Genomic DNA, 20116 nt, shown 5'->3' with positions numbered 1-20116 from the left:
CTAATTAAGCCCTTTGTCCTCCTCTGCTGGACTCTGAATTTCTCCCAGTCCTCAGGTGTGCCGCTTTTTCTGGCTAATTTGTACGTTTCTTCTTTGGAATTGATACTATCCCTAATTTCCCTTGTCAGCTACGGGTGCACTACTTTCCCTGGTTTATTCTTTTGCCACACCGGGATGAACAATTGTTGCAGTTCATCCATGCAACCTTTAAATGCTTGCCATTGCGTATCCACCGTCAACCCTTTAAGTCAGGGGTCCCCAACCTTTTTTGCACTACGGACCAGTTTAATATTGACAATATTCTTGCGGACCGGCGGACCCCCGGGGGGGCAGGGGCGGTAGGGTTGCCGACGGACAAGAGTAGCAGTCAAATATGTTGGGTTTACCCCGAGATAGACTACAAGGACCATGAGGCCATGCATGGGCACCAGTGCGCATGCGCGTACATGTAACAGCCGAATTCTCTCTACAAATCATTTTTGGCGATTCTGTTGGGGGGGGGGGGCGAGTGTTAATCACGACCGGAATATAGGTGATAAAATTGCTAATACACTCAATTTCGTTTCTAAAAGGGTTTATCTAACGAATTTAATATTAAACACACAGCGCATATTTTCCTCGCATGAATATAGTGATAAGTCAATTCTCAGGGGAGCTTGAAGTAAGTGTTGAACGAACTTCCAGTAGAAGTGGTAGAGGCAGGTTCAATCTTATCATTTAAAGAAAAATTGAATAGGTATATGGACAGGAAAGGAATGGAGGGTTATGGGCTGAGTGCAGGGTCGGTGGGACTAGGTGAGAGTAGCGTTCGGCACTGACTAGAAGGGCAGAAATGGCCTGTTTCCGTGCTGTAATTGTTATAGGGTTATATAAGTCACTTACAAGTCAATAGCATCGTAACATTTTAAGTAATGTTTGGATATTAAACACACAGCACATATTTTCCCTGTATGAACATATAAAATCATTGCTACACACCAATATCGCTGAATCAGTGGGAGCCCTGTGTTTGTTTTCCTGTAACAAGACAGTCCCATTGAGGGGTAATGGGAGACAGCGATTACTCGAAGGGGGTTCCTTATGTCCAGTCTATTCCGCAATTTAGTTTTCGTTGCATTCATTGCAGAGATACGTTGGAAATGGAAGCAACGCTTTCAGTGCTTTCGTGGCTATCTCAGGATATTCAGCCTTGACTTTGATCCAGAATGCTGGCAGAGATATTATGTCAAACATACTTTTCAGCCCGCCGTCATTTGCAAGCTCGAGGAGTTGATCTCCTTCCCGCACTGACATGGATGATGCGCGGGTAATGACCTCGCATGCGTTCAAGCTCAACAGTATGTGACAGGGAATGAGGAAAGGTGCAGCTGATTCATATCGCTAAATCATATCGTTTCCTCACGGCCCGGTAGCACATGCTTTGCGGCCTGGTACCAGTCCGCAGCCTGGTGGTTGGGAACTGCTGCTTTAAGTATCATTTGCCAGTCTATCTTAGCTAATTCATGTCTCATACCTTCAAAGTTACCCTTCTTTAAGTTCAGAACCTTTGTTACTGAATTAACTATGTCACTCTCCATCTTAATGAAGAATTCCACCATATTATGGTCACTCTTACCCAAAGGGCCTCGCACAAGATTGCTAACTAACCCTTCCTCATTGCTCAATACCCAGTCCAGAATGGCCTGCTCTCTAATCGGTTCCTCGACATGTTGGTTCAGAAAACTATCCTGCATACATTCCAAGAAATCCTCTTCCTCAGCACCCTTACCAATTTGGTTCACCCAATCTATATGTAGATTGAAGTTGCCCATTATAACTGCTGTTCCTTTATTGCACACATTTCTAATTTCCTGTTTAATGCCATCCCCAACCTCACTACTACTGTTAGGTGGCCTGTACACAACTCCCACCAGCGTTTTCTGACCCTTAGTGTTATGCAGCTCTACCCATATCGATTCCATATCCTCCCGGCTAATGTCCTTCCTTTCTATTGCGTTAATCTCCTCTCTAACCAGCAATGCCACCCCACCACCTTTTCTTTCAAGTCTATCCCTCCTGAATACTGAACATCCCTGAATGTTGAGCTCCCATCCTTGGTCGCCATGTCTCTGTGATCCCAACTATATCATATTCATTAATAACTATCTGCACATTCAATTCATCCACCTTATTACGAATGCTCCTTGCATTGACACACAAAGCCTTCAGGCTTGCTTTTACAGCACTCTTAGCCCTTATACAATTATTTTGAAAAGTGTCCCTTTTTGATTTTTGCCCTGGATTTGCCAGCCTGCCACCTTTACTTTTCACTTTTTGCTTCTACCCTCATTTTACACCCTTCTGTCTCTCTGCACTTGTTCCCATTCCAATATTGTGTTCATAATGAACAGAAAGTTTAGTAGATGGTACTTGCTAGTCCTGTATGGCCTGTGCCTCATCTCATGGTTGAGCAGATGTAATGTCTGCCAAAACCACAGAAACAAGACAAAACACATTTTGTGGTCATGGAACTTTAAGCAGCGTGCCAGTACTCCACGTAGAAAAAAATGCCACCACAGTCATCTGGAATTCACACAGTGGACTAAAGTAAAACAGTTAGGTTCAGGCATAGAAATGTGTGCATGTCATGGCTTACCCAAAAAGCTTACTTTGCACAAAAGCACTCACTCGCAACCTGCTCTGTTTACAAGCAATGAAAACAGAACAGTATCAACCAATTTATGTTCATTCACATCTGCTTCAAATGCAGCAGCCATAAGTGCAGACAGAATGATTAACTTTTGCAGAGATATTCAAAATTCAACACAAACATTGCTTGGCCATTTCTTGGTGGAGTGAGTTGAACTTAAAATTGTGGGATTAGGGCAGTTAGGGAGAAATTACACACTAGATGCAAAAACTGTCAAATGTAGAGCCAAAAGGAGTGATAATCAGATCAAGTCAGAGAGAGGAAAACTGAACCGAGTTACAGATGGATGACCTACAGCAGAATTGGCCATGAAACTATATCCCAAGTTGGAAGCAGTGAAGACTTCAAGTAGTATTAAATTCAAGCAACTCCAGCAAAAACAGAAGCTTCTTTGAATTCAAATTCAGAACCAAATATATTCCAGGTGGATTCAACATGAATATCTTATATTAAAAAAACTAGGAAGGCTCCAAAAACTAGTTACTCGTTTATAAAAACAGTTGTTGCTCTAAATAAAGCCAGTTACAGAAGGCTACAATATATATATTGATAAAGAATACGACAGTTGAAAGTGAAGAGTCAGCAATTGTGAAATCATTACCAGACAAATATAACCATACCAATTGAAAGTTTGAATTTCAAACTTTAACGGCCAAATCTAGGGGCTTGACAATGATGTGTTTCCATGCCAATACTGAGCACTCCTACGTACGCAAGACCCATAGACTTGTTTAAAAGAGAACAGGACTGGACTAGATAACCAAGTAGGTAGTTCAGGATCAGAGTACTCCTTCCACTTCAACATGCTGCCGTCATACAGACGACAGGAGCTCCAGGCCAGTTGGGGAAATCACAGTACAGGTATTCTCACAAAAATCAGTCAGAACGTTTCACCTTTCAGAAAGCATAGTGAAGTCTTTGAAATGCTTCAAAATATCTTCCAGCTGCAGAGAACTGAATAGAGCATTTGTTTTGTGACACCAATATCAAACATGTAGATAAAGTGACCTGCTTACTTGAAGCTGGCTGAACAGGACTAGCGTGTTGACAATGACTGAGGAAAGAAAGCTGATGTTGACCAGTTGAAGCAGCCGACTGAAGTTTTCTTTTTCCAGATATATAAAAGCAACAGTGGCTATCAGCCCTCCGGAAAATGACAAAGGAGAGGTGGTAATGGGGGACAAAGAAATGGCAGAGAAAATTATCAAGTATTTTCCATCAGCCTTCTCTGTGAAAAACATCACCAATATGCCAGAAATTGTCAGAGGGCAGAAGTGAGTGCAGTCAATATTACTCAGAAGATGCTTGGAAGCTGAAATGTCTGAAGGTATATAAATCACCTGAGCTAGATGCACTACATCCCAAAGTTCTGAAAGAGGTAGCTGAAGAGATTGTGGAGGCACTAGCAGTGTTCTTTCAAGATTCACTAGATTCTGGAATGGTTCCAGAGGACTGGAAAATTGCAAATGTCATTCCACTCTTCAAGAAGGGAGGGAGGCAGAAAATTATTGGCCAGTGAGCCTGACTTTGATGATTGGGAACATGGGAATCTATTATTATTAAGGATGAGGTATTGGAGTATTTGAAGATACATAATAAAGTAGGCCAAATTCAGCATGGTTTCCTTAAGGGGAAATCTTGCCTGACAAATCTACTGGAAGTCTTTGAGGAAATTAAAAAGCAGGATAGACAAAGAAGAGTTAGTGGATATTATTTACTTCAATTTTTAGAAGACCTTTGACAAGATGCCACCCATGAGGCTGCTAAACAATAGCCAATAGTATTACAGGAAAGATATTAACATGAATATGTTAAAACCTTACTTCTAATTATCACCTGTTACCCGATGCAAGAACACACAGTACTACAGAAGATAAAGCAACTTATTAGTAACTCGCTACTGGAAAGAGAGGGCACTTCTCGGACAAACACGGGATCCGTACTAGTGGTCTCTCTCCCCCAAAATACAGAGACATAGAGGTTTTATTTCATTTATGTCATACAACAGGAAACAAGTTTCAGCCATCCCCATAGTCGCATGCCCAGCAACAGTGGTACTTTAAAACAAAGACCCTTTGGTTACCTTAAAAGGCAAAAGCCATCAAACTGAGATTGTGCACAATGAGGTAGTTCCTCATTTTTTGTTTAGACAGTTTTACCACATCGTCAAAGGTGAAACAAGAATTGCAAGGTCATACTGAACCTTTGTCTAACTTAAGAGTATTTATAGGACTAGCTTACAGTCAAAGACAGAAAAGCAGAACCCAATTCACAAAACATAACTTCTGCAAAATTGTCAGTCTGAAAGCAACCCAGGCAGACCACCCAGACAGAAGTCTGAGCATCCCCTCCTCACAAGGGTCCGAAAACCACCCCCAACCCCTTCAACCCTTCAACGTGTTAAATAGAAGGTTGGATGACTGGCAGGAAGCAAAGAGTGGGAACAAACAGTACCTTTTCTGGTTGGCTACTAGTGACTAGTGATGTTCCACACAGGTCAGTGTTAGGACCACTTTTCTCATTATATGTCAATGTCTTAGATGACAGAATTTATGGCTTTGTTGCCAAGGTTGCAGACACTATGAAGATAGGTGGAGGGGCAGATAGTGTTGAGGAAGCACAGAGTCTGCAGAAGGAGAAAATTCAAGAATCAGAGGTACAAAGGGACTTGAGAGTCATCGTACAGGATTCCCTAAAGGTTAACTTGCAAGTTTGAGTCAGTGGTATGGAAGGTAAGTGCAATGTTAGTATTCATTTTGACAGAACTAGAATATAAAAGTAAGGATGTAAATCTGAGGCCTTATAAGGTATTGTTCAGACCACACAAGAGTATTATGAGTAGTTTCAGGCCACTTAACTAAGAAAAAATATGCTGACATTGGAGAGGTGTGAGTTGCGTTCAGGCAAGAGTTAAAGACAACATCCAGACAAGCATACCCTGGGGTGGTTGTAGTCAAGTGACATCTTTGAAGTGTGACTACAGATGAGATAGGTTTGTGTGACTGCGGCAGTGTAGTCAAGCAATACAAGTGAGGTCTCTGTAGTGAGACTTTTCTATAAGTCTTCCTAAAACATAGGGTCCTTTAGCAAATAGTGGGTGCCAGAGATAGTCGAGATAGCAATAACGGAGGGATGTGAAATACACCCAACTGAGAGACAATTGCTTCATGAACTTCAAAATATCAGTTGTCATCTTGAAGTTTCAATAGACTTTCACTTATTGTGAATGATAATTGATCTTGCAAGTAAGGAGTTCAAATCTATACAATTTACCAAATGTCAGTATTTGTAACTGCTAAGCCAATTCAGAACAGTGTTGGTGACAGCAGTCCATGCTGTTCCCCTTGTGCAAGAGTAAAATAAAAATGTTAAAAACTAATAGTGGTGTGCATTCTGGGCCCAGTTACATTAGATATCTTCGTTTGTTATCAGCAACGACAATTAAAAGGTCCACCGAGATAAGACCACAAGACGTAGGAGCAGAAGTAGGCCATTTGGCCCATCGAATATGCTCCACCACTCGATCGTGGGCTGATCTAATTCTTCTAGTCATCCCCACTCCCCTGCTGGAATATCTAGCAGTAAAGTGACATCCTTTTTACCTACCACGGGAGTTCTCTGGTGTCATTTTGGTAGAAGTTTACATTCCACCTCGGGTCAACGTTAAGCAGGCTTTAGATGATCTGAGTAATGGGATCAACATGCACGAAACAGCGCACCCTAATGCCTTCACCACCATTTTGGGATATTTTAAGGTCAATTTGAAAAAAAAAATCACTAAACAACTACCATCAACAGATCACTTGCAACAACAGAGGAAACAACACACTGGACCATTGCTACACCACCATAAAGAATGCCTACTGTGCTATTCCACGCACTCACTTCAGGAAGTCTGATCACCTAGCTGTACTTCTACTCCGAGTGCAGGCAGAGACTGAAGACTGCAGCACCAGTAGTATGGACCAAGAAGGTTTGGACAAGGGAAGCACAGGAGCGCCTACAGGACTGCTTTGAATCAGTGGATTGGACTGTATTCAGGGATTCATCTTCGAACCTGGATGAGTATGCTGCAGTTGTTACCAACTTCACTTGTGCCCACAGAGACTTACTGTATATTCCCAAAACAAAAGCTGTGGATAAACCATGAGGTACGTCATCTGCCAAAGGCTAGATCTTTGGCATTCAAGTCTGGCAACTCCAACCTGTACCAGAAAACCAGGTATGATCTGCGGAGGGCTATTTCAAGGGGAAAGAGACAATTTCGAACGAGGTTGGAAGCAACATTGGATGCACAGCAACTCTGGCAGGGTCTGCAAGACATTACTTCCTACAAAGCAAAACCCAATAGCATGAATGACAGTATGCTTCACTACCAGATGAACTCAATGCCTTCTATGCACGCTTTGAAAGGGAGAACACAACTACAGCTGTGAAGATCCCTGCTGCACCTGATGACCCAGTGATCTCGGACTCAGAGGCCAATGTTAGGCTGTCAAAAGAGAGTGAACCCTTGTAAGGTGGAAAATCCTGATGGAGTACCTGGTAAGGCTCTGAAAACCTGTGCCAACCAACTAACAGGAGTATTTAAGGACATTTTCAACCTCTCACTATTACGGGCAGAAGTTCCCATTTGCTTCAAAAAGACAACAATTATATCAATGCCCAAGAAGAATATTGTGGGCTGCCTTAATGACTATCGCCCAGTAGCACTCACATCGACAATGATGAAATGTTTTGAGAGGTTGGTCATGACTAGACTGAACTCCTGCCTCAGCAAGGACCTGGACCCATTGCAACTTGCCTATTGTTACAATAGGTCAACAGCTCTCCACATGGCTTAAGACCACCTAAACAAGAAACACCTACGTCAGGATGCCGTTCATCAACTATAGCTCAGCATTTAATACCATCAATCTCACAATCCTGATCTGAGAAGTTACAGAACCTGGGCCTCTGTACCTCTGCAATTGGATCCTCTTGACTTCCTAACCGGGGAAGACCACAATCTGTGTGGATTGGTGACAACATATCCTCCTTGCTGACAGTCAACACTGGTGCATCTCAGGGGTGTGTGCTCAGCCCACTGCTCTACTGTCTATATACACACACCACTGTGTGGCTAGCCATAGCTAAAATACCACTTACAAATTTGCTGACAATATAACTATTGTTGGTAGAATCTCAGGGCATACAGCAGTGAGATATGCCAACTAGTGGAGTGGTGCCACAGCAACAACCTGGCACTCAAAGTCAGTAAAGAGCTGACTTCAGGGCAAGACGAAGGAACACATACCAATCCTCATAGGGGGATCAGATGTGCAGACAGTGAGCAGCTTCAAGTTCCTGGGTGTCAAGATCTCTGAGGTTCTAACCTGGTCCCAACGTATCGATGTAGTTATAAAGGTAAGACAGTGGCCATACTTGATTAGGAGTTTGAAGAGATTTGGCATGTCAAAAAATACCCTCAAAAACTTCTATACTTGGAGAGCATTCTGACAGGCTGCATCACTGCCTGGTATGGAGCGGCTACGGCACAGGACCCAAAGAAGCTGCAGAAGGTAGTAAATCTAGTCAGCTCCATCTTGGGTACAAGCCTACAAAGTACCCAGGACATCTGCAGGAAGCAGTGTCTCAGAAAGGCAGCATCCATTATTAAGGACTTCCATCACCCAGGGAACGCCCTTTTCTCACTGTTACCATCAGGTAGGAATTACAGAAGCCTGAAGACACATGCTCAGCAATTCAGGAACAGCTTCTTCCCCTCTGCCATCCGATTCCTAAATGGACATTGAATCTTTGGAAACTACCTTTTATTTTAAAATATACAGTATTTCTGTTTCCGCGCTTTTAAAAAATCCATTCAATATACTTGATTTACTTGTTCAGAATGGCAAAGTCTCCTGCATGATTTCCATTAGCACAGGTGCACCACAAGGCAGTGTAGTTAGCCCCCTGCTCTATTCACTTTACACTTATGACTGAGGCTAAACACAGCTCCAATGCCATATTCAAATTTGCCGATCATCACCACTTTTGTAGACTGAATCAAAGGTGGTGATGAATCAGCACTTAGGAGGAAGATTGAAAATTTGGCTGAGTGGTGCCATAGCAACAACCTCTTACTCAATATCAGCAAGACCAAGGAGCTGATTACTGACTTCAGAAGGAGGAAACCAGAGGTCCATGAGCCAGTCTTCATCAGAGGTGGAGACGGTCAGCAAGTTTAAATTCCTCAGTATTATTATTTCAGAGGACCTGTCCTGGGCCCACCCCGTAAATGCAATTATGAAGAAAGACCATAAGACCATAAGACAAAGGAGCAGAAGTAGGCCATTCGGCCCATCGAGTCTGCTCCGCCATTTTATCATGAGCTGATCCATTTTCTCCTATTTAGTCCCACTCCCCTGCCTTCTCACCATAACCTTTGATGCCCTGGCTACTCAGATACCTATCAATCTCTGCCTTAAATACATCCAATGACTTGGCCTCCACTGCTGCCCGTGGCAACAAATTCCATAGATTCACCACCCTCTGACTAAAAAAATTCCTTCGCATTTCTGTTCTGAAAGGGCGCCCTTCAATCCTTAAGTCATGCCCTCTCGTACTAGACTCCCCCATCATGGGAAACAACTTTGCCACATCCACTCTGTCCATGCCTTTTAACATTCGAAATGTTTCTATGAGGTCTCCCCTCATTCTTCTAAACTCCAAGGTAACATGGTAACACCTCAACTTCCTTAGGAACTTGCAGAGATTCAGCAATACATCTAAAATTTTCGCAGACTTCTACAGATGTAATGAGATTTTTGATTGGAGAAAGGCCAACTTTGAAGAGATGCAAAAGGATTTAGAAGGAGTGGATTGGGACAATTTGTTTTATGGGAAGGATGTAATAGAGAAATGGAGGACATTTAAAGGTGAAATTTTGAGGGTGCAGGATCTTTATGTTCCTGTTAGGTTGAAAGGAAAGGTTAAAAGTTTGAGAGCGCCATGGTTTTCAAGGGATATTGGAAACTTGGTTCGGAAAAAGAGAGGGATCTTCAATAAACATAGGCAGTTTGGAGTTAATGAGGTGCTCGAGGAATATAAAGAATGTAAAAAGAATCTTAAGAAATTAGAAAAGCTAAAAGAAGATACAGGCTGCTTTGGCAAGTAAGGTGAAAATAAATCCAAAGGGTTTCTACAGTTATGTTAATAGCAAAAGGATAGTAAGGGATAAAATTGGTCCCTTAGAGAATGAGAGTGGACAGCTAGGTGTGGAGCCAAAAGAGATGGGGGAGATTTTGAACAATTTCTTTTCTTTGGTATTCACTAAGCAGAAGGACATTGAATTGTGTAAGGTAAAGGAAACAAGAGGGGTAGTTATGGAAAGTATGACGATTAAAGTAGTAGTACTGGCGCTTTTAAGGAATATAAAAGTGGATAAGTCTCCGCGTCCAGACAAGATATTCCCTAGGATCTTGAGGGAAGTTAGTGTGGAAATAACAGGGGCACTGACAGAAATATTTCAAATGTCATTAGAAACGGGGATGGTGCCGGAGGATTATGTATCTAAAGGTGTGTTTCCCCACGGGGAGCTGGAGGTGGTGTCTATAAGCAAACCTGGTAGAGAGGCAGTGCAGCTGCAGATGGAAAAATTAAGACTCGAGCACGAGTTCCGAGTAAAGCAATTAGAACGAGAAGAGAAGCAGTTAGAACGGGAAGAGAGAGTAAGGCAGTTAGAACTGGAAGAAAGAGAGAGAAGGAAAGGGAGTTTGAGCTGGAGAAGTTAAGGATGGCACTACAGAGGGGCCAAATGCCGAACCAAGGTGGAGGGTTCAGGGCGACCCAGGAGGTTAGGTTGGTTCCCTCATTTGAGGAGGCCGATGTTGATCGGTACTTTCTACATTTTGAAAAAGTCGCTGCAAGTCAGGACTGGCCAAGGGATAAGTGGGCTGTTTTGCTTCACAGCGTACTTAAGGGGAAGGCTCAACAAGTTTACTCAGCGTTAACAGCAGAAATGCCTAGAGGTATGATGAGGTGTAAGAGGCTATACTCAGGATTTACAAGTTGGTCCCGGAGGCATACCGGCAAAGGTTCCGGAATGTGAGGAAGCAGTGGGGCTGCACGTACTTAGTCTGCCCGTGAGATGCAGATGCATTGTGAACGTTGGTACGCCTCGAAAGGGGTCACTGGGAATTATGACAGACTGCTACAGCTAATACTGATTGAGCAATTTAAAGGTTGTGTCCCTGAAGGTATGAAGCCCTATCTAGATGAGAAAGAGGCAGAAACCTTAGCCGCAACTGCTAAGTTAGCGGATGAGTACGCGTTAACACACAAAGCAAAGTTTACCCCGAGTAAGAACTACCAGAAGGGTAGTCGAGAGGGCGGAGAAAGTCCGCCAGAAAAGCCAGAAAGTAAGCCGGGGACTAGTGAGAAGGATAAGGAAGACAGGAAGCAGGTTGGTAGGAAGTCTCCTGGGGTCGTATGCTATAATTGTGGGAAAGCCGGTCACATTGCGTCCAGGTGTTTTGCCCCAAAGGAGACAGGGAAAGGAAAAACGACAACTCCAACTGGCTGTATTGAGCCGGCAAACAAACCGCTAGGGGAGAAGAGGTCTGATAGAGTTCAGGAAGGGCGCGAGAAGTTTACTTCAGCCAGATTGGTGTCGGTGAAGGAGGGGTCAACCCCAGTTCCAGTACGGATCTGGAGAGACACTGGGGCTTGTCAGTTACTGATCTTAAGAAGGGTGTTAGACTTTAGTGCAGAGACCGAGACTGGGGAGGTCAGTGTGATAAAAGGCATTGGGAAAGAGACTGAAGCAGTACCTTTGCACCAGATACACCTAAAAAGTGACTTGGTCTCTGGACCAGTCACGATAGGGATGCGGCCCGAATTACCGATGGAAGACGTGGAGGTCTTACTCGGTAACGACCTTGCAGGTGGAGATGTGTACCCAGCAGTAAAGCTGACGAGCCAGCTTGCCAGGACTGAGGACCCGCCCACGGACTCACAGGTTTATCCCGTTTGCGCAGTAACTCGACGCATGTCGAGAAAGGCTGCCGAAGCGAATGTGGATTTAGCTGAGACACTTTTACCAGCCTTGTACCAGGAGGGGTTAGAAAGTGAGAAGGAGGAGCATAGTGGAGCGGAAGGAAGGGAGGGAGTTGAGGTAGATTTATCATTTGCGAGGAAGGAGTTTATACAGGCACAGTAACAAGCGGACGAGCTGATAGTTTTGACGGAGACAGCTCTCTCCGAAGCAGAAATAAAAAGGGAACCAGTGGCCTATTACGTGAAGGAGGGAGTACTGATGAGGAAGTAGAGACCAAGTACCGTGCCCGCAGATGAGGAGTAGGGGGTGGTACACCAGGTGGTAGTGCCGAAAATTTATAGGGTCTAGATTTTTAACCTGGCCCACAACATACCCCTCGGTGGACATTTTGGGCGGAAGAAAACAGTCGATAGAATTATGAAAGAGTTTTACTGGCCAAACATGAGGAAGGATATTACTGAGTATTGTGGACATAAGCCAACACAGTTAATGCATATTAATATATTAAAAGCTTACCACGATCAGAAAGCAGATTTAGTCCGTGTTATCACAAAAATAAATGAGGCTGGAGTGCCAAATGATAAGGGGAAAACCCATCTTGAAAAGATAAATATGGTGCTGACCAGATTGGAGAACTCTATTGTTTTGGCCAACTTTGCTGATAAGGTCTCTCACTTAACCCCTGAATAGAGTGAGCCGCTGATAAAGCTAATTAACCAGCATGCAGATGTATGTCCGGATGTCCCGACGTGATGCAAGGGGACGGTACATGATGTTGTTGTAACATCAGATCAGCCTATTAAGCAACAGCCCTATAGGATGAACTTGGAGAAGGGCAAGCTAGTGGAGAAAGAAATTGAACACATGCTAGCCACAGGTATTATTAGGCCATCCAAATCGGAATGGGCTTCCCCCTGTGTGGTTGTCCCGAAACCCGATGGGAGCATACAATTCTGCACAGATTACAGAAAGGTGAACACCATCACAAAAACTGATGCTTACCCCATCCCAAGGGTAAACGATTGCATCGATAAAGTGGGGACAGCTAAGTACATCACAAAGATCAATTTGCTGAAAGGGTACTGGTGTGTTCCTTTAACCGACCGGGCTAGAGAAATTTCAGCATTTGTCACTCCATCTGGGTTATACGAGTATAATGTTTTACCTTTTGGCATGAAGAACACCCCAGGGACCTTCCAAAGGATGATTAATTCAGTGATAAAAAGGTTAAAGAAGGCAGAAGTGTATATTGACAATTTAGTGGTCTGGAGTGACATGTGGGAGGAGCACATTGTGGCAGTAGAGGAACTGTTTAAACGGCTGTCTGAAACCAATCTGACAGTGAACCTTGCGAAAAGTGAGTTCGGCCACGTTAAGGTCACTAATCTGGGGTATGTGGTAGGACAGGGGCAGCTAGCACCGATACAGGCTGAGGTGCAGGCTATCTCTGAAGTTCCCATCCCAACGGACAAGAGAGCCCTGAGAAGGTTCTTGGGGATGGTGGGGTACTATCGGAAGTTTTGCAAAAACTTTGCGGATATTACCCTCCCTCTTACTAAGCTCTTGCCAAAGAATGCGAAGTTTGTGTGGAATGACCTTTGTCAACAAGCCTTTGAGAGTCTGAAGGCGATTCTCTGTCACCACCCTGTATTGAATGCACCTGACTTTTCAAAACCCTTCTCCCTAGCAACAGATGCTAGCGACGAAGCGGCAGGGGCAGTGCTGTTGCAGACAGACAAAGAGGAGATTGAACACCCAGTGGCTTATTTTTCTAAGAAGTTTAATGTCCATCAGAGAAATTATTCCACTGTGGAGAAAGAATTACTGGCAATCATTCTGGCATTACAACATTGAGGTTTATATTTATCTGGCATGGAAACCACTGATAATTTACACTGATCACAATCCATTAGTGTTTTTGGCCACAATGAAGGATAAAAACAACGCTTATTAAGTTGGAGCCTGGTATTACAGGAATTTGATATTAAGATAAAACATATAAAAGGAACTGACAATGTGATTGCTCATTGTTTGTCAAGGTGTTAAAACTTAAAGTTCTCTGTATTAGCCGAATAGCTGATGACTATCTGTATATTAGTGTGTATCTTATAATTTGCATTCATGCCCATAATTTTTACCTCGGTAAAAATCCTTTTAAGGGTGGGGGTGTCATGTGTGACGCCAAGCATAGCTACCGGACGATGATGCTAATGAGAGAGATAACGGAAGACAATGGAGAAACATTCAAAATGCAAATAAGAGAAGAGAGAGATTAATGAGAAAGAAACACAATTCAGATATTGACAGACTGTTTGCTTTGAACCTGAACTGTTTGAAGTTTGATGGACAGGTGATACCCCAGCGGTGGGATAAAAAGAGCAGGTTTGCTAAGGCACGACACACCGCGAGACCCTGGAAAGAGCAGTGTGCCCCCACAAGTTTGTGGGAGTTTGGAGGACCAGCTCGCGGAAATCGGTCAGAGGCTCACAGGGTGTAAAGGTACAATCGGTGGGAACCTGGGGTGTGTGTCTGCCCTTGCCTGGGTGCCGGGTTCACCGCGGAAGAACGACCGTATCTGGAACGGAGGGGTCACAGTCAGTGACCACAGATTCCTATTACCCTATTTCTGTGTATATGTGTGTATTATCATTGCTAACCTGTTACATTTATATCCTTGCGATTAGTGTACTGTATTACTTATTTCTTTAATAAAACTTTATTAGTTCATAGTAATCACAGACTCCAACAAGCATTCCATTTCTGTTGGTTTGGCAACCCAGTTATGGGGTACATTCCATTAGACATTAATATCGAAGTAGTAAAATGGATTCAGCAGTGGCTAGATAGGAGACGCCAGAGAGTAGTGGCGGATAACTGTGTGTCAGATTGGAGGAGGGTGTGTAGCAGTGTGCCTCAGGGATCTGTACTGGGTCCAATGTTGTTTGTCATATATATTAATGATCTGGATGATGGGGTGGTAAATTGGATTAGTAAGTATGCAGATGATACTAAGACAGGTGGCGTTGTGGATAATGAAGTAGGTTTTCAAAGCTTGCAAAGAGATTTAGGCCAGTTAGAAGAGTAGGCTGAAAGATGGTAGATGGAGTTTAATGCTGAAAAATGTGAGGTGTTACATTTTGGTAGAACTAATCAAAGTAGGACATACATGGTAAATGGTAGGGCATTGAAGAATGCTGTAGAACAGAGGGATCTAGGAATAATGGTGCATGGTTCCCTGAAGGTGGAATCTCATGTGGATAAGGTGGTGAAGAAAGCTTTTGGTATGCTGGCCTTTATTAATCAAAGCATTGAGTATAGGAGTTGGGATGTAATGTTGAAATTGTATAAGGTATTGGTAAGGCCAAATTTGGAGTATTGTGTACAGTTCTGGTCACCGAATTATAGGAAAGACGTGAATAAAATTGAGAGAGTACAGAGGAGATTTACTTGAATGTTGCCTGGGTTTCATCTCCTAAGTTACAGAGAAAGGTTGAACAAGTTAGGTCTTTGTTCTTTGGAGCATAGAAGGTTGAGGGGGGACTTGATAGAGGTGTTTAAAATTATGAGGGAGATTGATAGAGTTGATGTGGATAGGCTTTTTCCATTGAGAATGGGGGAGATTCAAACGAGAGGACATGAGTTGAGAGTTAAAGGGCAAAAGTTTAGGGGTAACATGAGGGGGAAATTCTTTACTCAAAGAGTGGTAGCTGTGTGGAATGAGCTTCCAGCAGAAGTGGTTGAGGGAGGTTCGATGTTGTGGTTTAAGGTTAAATTGGATAGATATACGGACAGGAAAGGAATGGAGGGTTATGGGCTGAGTGCAGGTCAGAGGGACTAGGTGAGAGTAAGAGTTCGGCAGGGACTAGAAGTGCCGAGATGGCCTGTTTCCATGCTGTAATTGTTATATGGTTATGGTTATAATGGAGAGTATATTGACTGGCTACATCACAGCCTGATATGTAAACGCCAGGCCCTTGAACAGAAAATCCTACAAAAGGTAGTGGCTACAACCTAGTCCATCACAGGTAAAGCCCTCCAGCACCAGTGAATACATCTACATTAAAAACTATCACAGGAAAGCAGCAGTCGTTATCAGGGACACCCACCACCTATGACATGCTCTCTTCTTGCTGCTGCCATCAGGAAGGTGGTTCTGGAGCCTCAGGATTCTCTCCAACAGGTTCAGGAACAGTTACTACTCCTAAACCATCACGCTCTTGAACCAAAGGGGATAAATGCACTCCAATGCATCACTGAAGTGTTCCCAGAACCCATGGACTCACTTTCAAGGACTCTTCAACTCATGTTCTTCATAGTAATTGCTTATTTATTATTCCTTTCTTTTTATATAATCCACAGTTTGTCTCTTTTGTACACAGGCTGGAATTCCCAAGTTGGTTTGTTCTTTCATCAACCCTTATTGTTTATTGTTCTATTTTGGACTTAGTGAATATACCTACAAGAAAATTAATCCCAGGGTTGTATATGGTGACAAATATGTACTTTGATAGTAAATTTACCTGGAACTTTGGTGTATCTATAGAATCAATTGCCATGATTGGCTGTGGAGGCCAAGTCAGTTAAAGTAGAGGTTGATAGATTTTTGGTTAGTCAGGGAGTCAGAGAGGACAGGAAAGTGGGGTTGAGAGGGATAGTAAATCAAACATGGAATGGCAGAGCAGACTCAATGGGCCAAATTGTCTAATTCTGCTATGTCTTATGGTCTTGACCTGAAGGATTTTGCACAACAAATATGTGGTGTTTGTTGATAAGAATGCAAGAGGGCATTCTTGCTGCCAGGTTTTTAAGGTCTTGGTCCTCATACACCCTTTTCCTCTTATCAGCTGTAGGTTATAGTGGTGCTCCAGAGGCAGAGACAAACTTCAATGACACTTGGCATCACTCAGAGATGACTCTCAAGAGCTAGAAAGGGACTCATTTCACTTTCCAAGGTCTCCTTGTGGAAGTTCATTGTCAAAATCGGGTTGTGGTAGACAGAAGGGCAAGTTGGCTCGGTATTTCCATCTACAGATACTGAACGAGCGCGTTCTTCTGTTCAATTCAGTGAAGGCATCAACATAGATGGAAAAATGCGGGGTTTATTCTGGATGACCATCTACTAAATAAGCTGAACCAAATTCTCAGGTTTGGTGTTAGTGTGAAAAAAAAACATCAGAACACTTAATTTGATATGCTAATAGCCACAAAATATGGTATCTACCTATAAAACCATGGGCTATTTTACACAACAACACTTTTGTCTTTTATAGAATCCACCCATCATGACACTATTTGCTACGGTTCTGACCTCCTAACATAAAACCAACTTAACCACCAGCATGTTTCTAAAAGAATGTATAATTAAACCCTAACATAACAACATTTAAACCCAAGTGGCTCCATCTTCATTTTTAAAATCAAATTCAGCTCCTAATCTGTACTACCGAACGCAACACATAAAGTGCTATAGGAACTCAACAGATCAGGCAGCATCTATGGAAATGAAAGTTGATGTTTTGGGCAGAGACCCCTCTTCTAGACTGAAAATTACAGCTCTGTAATCCAGCAAGGTTTGTTTTTCGCTTATGTTAAACATTTGGAATCCTGCAACCCCTCACCACCTCCAAGTGTGGATAAATGCACACCTACTCCAAGCCAATAAATCTCCATAGTAGATCACTCAAGATAATTCAAGTGTATATAGAAATAGTCACGAGGTATTTCCCCGGTTCGTTTAAACTATGCATTGTTTCAATACATAAAAGAATGCAATAATTCTTGGAACTCAAACTTAAAGTTCAAAGTTTAAAGTAAATTTAGTAGCAAAGTACATATATATCACCATATACTGCTGAGATTCATTTCTTATGCGCATTCACAGGAAATACAAAGAAACACAATAGAATTAATGCAAAAATGTACACAAAGACGGACAACCAATGTGCAAAGACAATGAACTGTGCAAAGACAAAAGAGAGAAAAAACAAAATCATATTTAAAATAAGCAATAAATACAGGGAACATGAGATGTAGAGTCCTTGAAAGTGAGTCCATAGTTCGTTAAATCAGTTCAGTGTCGGTTACATGATGTGATAAGCTAACAATCATTCCATAGACAAAAACAATCACAACCAGAAAAGTACAGTATAGAAGTTTAAAGAAAACAAACGCTGAGACCGCCGACTGGTAACGGAAATGGGACAAATCCCATCCCCCAATAACGCGTCGACCAATTGTTGAAAAATCTCACCCAAAAAAAAAAGAACATTTAGAATTCAACAAGACTGGGCGAAGGGGGCCGCGGAGGGAGAGCTCGCAACTTTACCTCAGTTGTCGCTGGAGCTACAAAACTTGCAAAAGCCAGGCAGGCAAACCGAATTCCCGTTACGACGGTGCAACTCGGCGACTCCATGACCCAAAGTAACGCCGCGCCGCCGCAGCCGTCCGCGCCCCCGCTCATCCGCCTCAGCAACGCCCAGCCATTGTGACGTAACAGTCCAGCCCGGCCTGGCCGCCAATTACCCAGTCTGGCAGGCACGTGCGGACGGTGCCGGTTCACCGCGCGCCCGCCGCAAACCTGAAGCGTTGCGGTGTAATCCTCCGGAGCGCACCCCAGCAGAAAGTGTTGGGGGTGGGGGATGTGTTTCATTTAACTCGGGGCACTTGCTTTGCCTACGAACAAGAGAGAATCTGCAGATGCTGGAAATCCAAGCAACGCACACAAAAATGCTGGAGGAACTCAGCGGGACAGGCAGCATCCACGGAAAAACGGTACTGTACAGTCGACGTTCCGGGCCGAGACCCTGCGGCAGGACAGTACTGATCACAGAGAGTGAGGGAGGCTTTCACTGAACTCCCGTCGATGGGAAGATTTAAACTTCTTCAGGGTAGGCATCCCTGAAAGAGATTTCGCAGTGTAGTAATCAAATCACAAACGAGAGAGAGTCTGCAGATGCTGGAAATTCAAGCAACGCGCACAAAATGCTGGAGGAACTCAGCAGGCCAGGCAGCACCCATCGGGAAAAAAAGTACGCGCTTGCCAGCGAAGCATCGCCCAATTAGACGACATAGATCGACTTCAAATTAGTTCTGGAATGAATGAAAGAGTGTTACACACATAATGGCACTGGAAATGCGACACAAGAGATTGTAGATGCTGGGAGTTGGAGCAGCACCAGATATTGGAGGGATCGAAGGAAGAAAATGCACAGGTCGACGTTTCTGGTTGAGGCTGTATGGCACTCCGAACGGCAAAATACACAAGTGTTTCTCTATCCCTGGACTTAAAGGGTTTGACTAAGAACCGTGAAGGTGCACCATAACAGAGAAAAAAACAACATATTCTTATAATTAGGTTATGGATCTGTCAGCTTTTATGGAGACAGAACCAAAGTTAATATTTCAGGTCAGTGACACTTCATCAGAATTTGAAGAGTTAGAGATTATTATAAGTAGTTTATTTTTTCGGTGGGAAAGGGAGTGGTAGTGAGATTAAGTTGGTGATGGGGTGACCGATTGGTAGAAGTGAGTAGGCTGAAGGGAGCTGGACTTTGCACATACATACACACATCATTCTAAAGATGCACAGCAGACAGCATCCTGATAAGCCATATCACAAATTGTTATGCAACTGCACTGAAACAGACAGGAAAGCTCTACAACGGGTAGTCAAAACTGCCCAGTGCATCATTGGTACCTATCTACCCATCATCAAGATAAATATACAGAAAAGGGCCAGTAACACCATGAAGGATCCCAATCACGGTGCTCATGTTCTGTTTGTCCCACTCCCATGAGGGAGGAAGCTACATAACATTCAGTAACTTTGCATGCCATCTTGGACAATGTCTCCCATCCACTACATAATGTACTGGTTGGGCACAGGAGTACATTCAGTCAGAGACTCATTCCACCGAGATGCAACACAGAGCATCATAGGAAGTCATTCCTGCCTGTGGCCATCAAACTTTACAACTCCTCCCTTGGAGGGTCAGACACCCTGAGCCAATAGGCTGGTTCTTGACTTATTTCCTGGCATAATTTACATATTACTATTTAATTATTTATGGTGCAACTGTAATGAAAACCAATTTCCCTCGGGATCAATAAAGTATGACTATTTCTATTTGACTATTTACTTCCCAAGTAGTAAGACAGATCAACAGCTCCACCCATTAACTCCACCACTACTTTATTATTTGCTGTTAGTCACTTTATGTACAGCCTAGCATCACTTTATGGGCATACAGTTAATATATGTGTGTAAGATATCTTATATGTTTATATTTATTTTAGTTTTTATTGTTACTGGGTTCTTTATGCTGCATTGAATCCAGAGTAACAATTATTTTGTTCTCCTTTACACTCGCATACAGAAGATGAAATTA

The 20116-nt window shown here is 43.1% G+C and overlaps 1 protein-coding gene across 5 annotated transcripts in view; it reads right to left on the bottom strand.

The window, feature by feature from the left end:
* Positions 1-18176, bottom strand: part of LOC134351663 (uncharacterized) — an 88987-nt gene extending 70811 nt beyond the window's left edge. For all 5 annotated transcript variants that reach the window (XR_010019226.1, XM_063058122.1, XM_063058120.1 and 2 more), the window contains exon 1: positions 18055-18176. The gene's annotated coding sequence lies outside the window, so the exon portion shown is untranslated. The remainder of the gene's footprint in view (positions 1-18054) is intronic.
* Between the last annotated feature and the right edge of the window lie 1940 nt (positions 18177-20116).

The sequence above is a fragment of the Mobula hypostoma genome, chromosome 9 (assembly GCF_963921235.1).
Source record: "Mobula hypostoma chromosome 9, sMobHyp1.1, whole genome shotgun sequence".
Classification (NCBI taxonomy): Eukaryota; Metazoa; Chordata; class Chondrichthyes; order Myliobatiformes; family Myliobatidae; genus Mobula; species Mobula hypostoma.
This window is presented reverse-complemented; position numbering and strand designations above follow the sequence as displayed.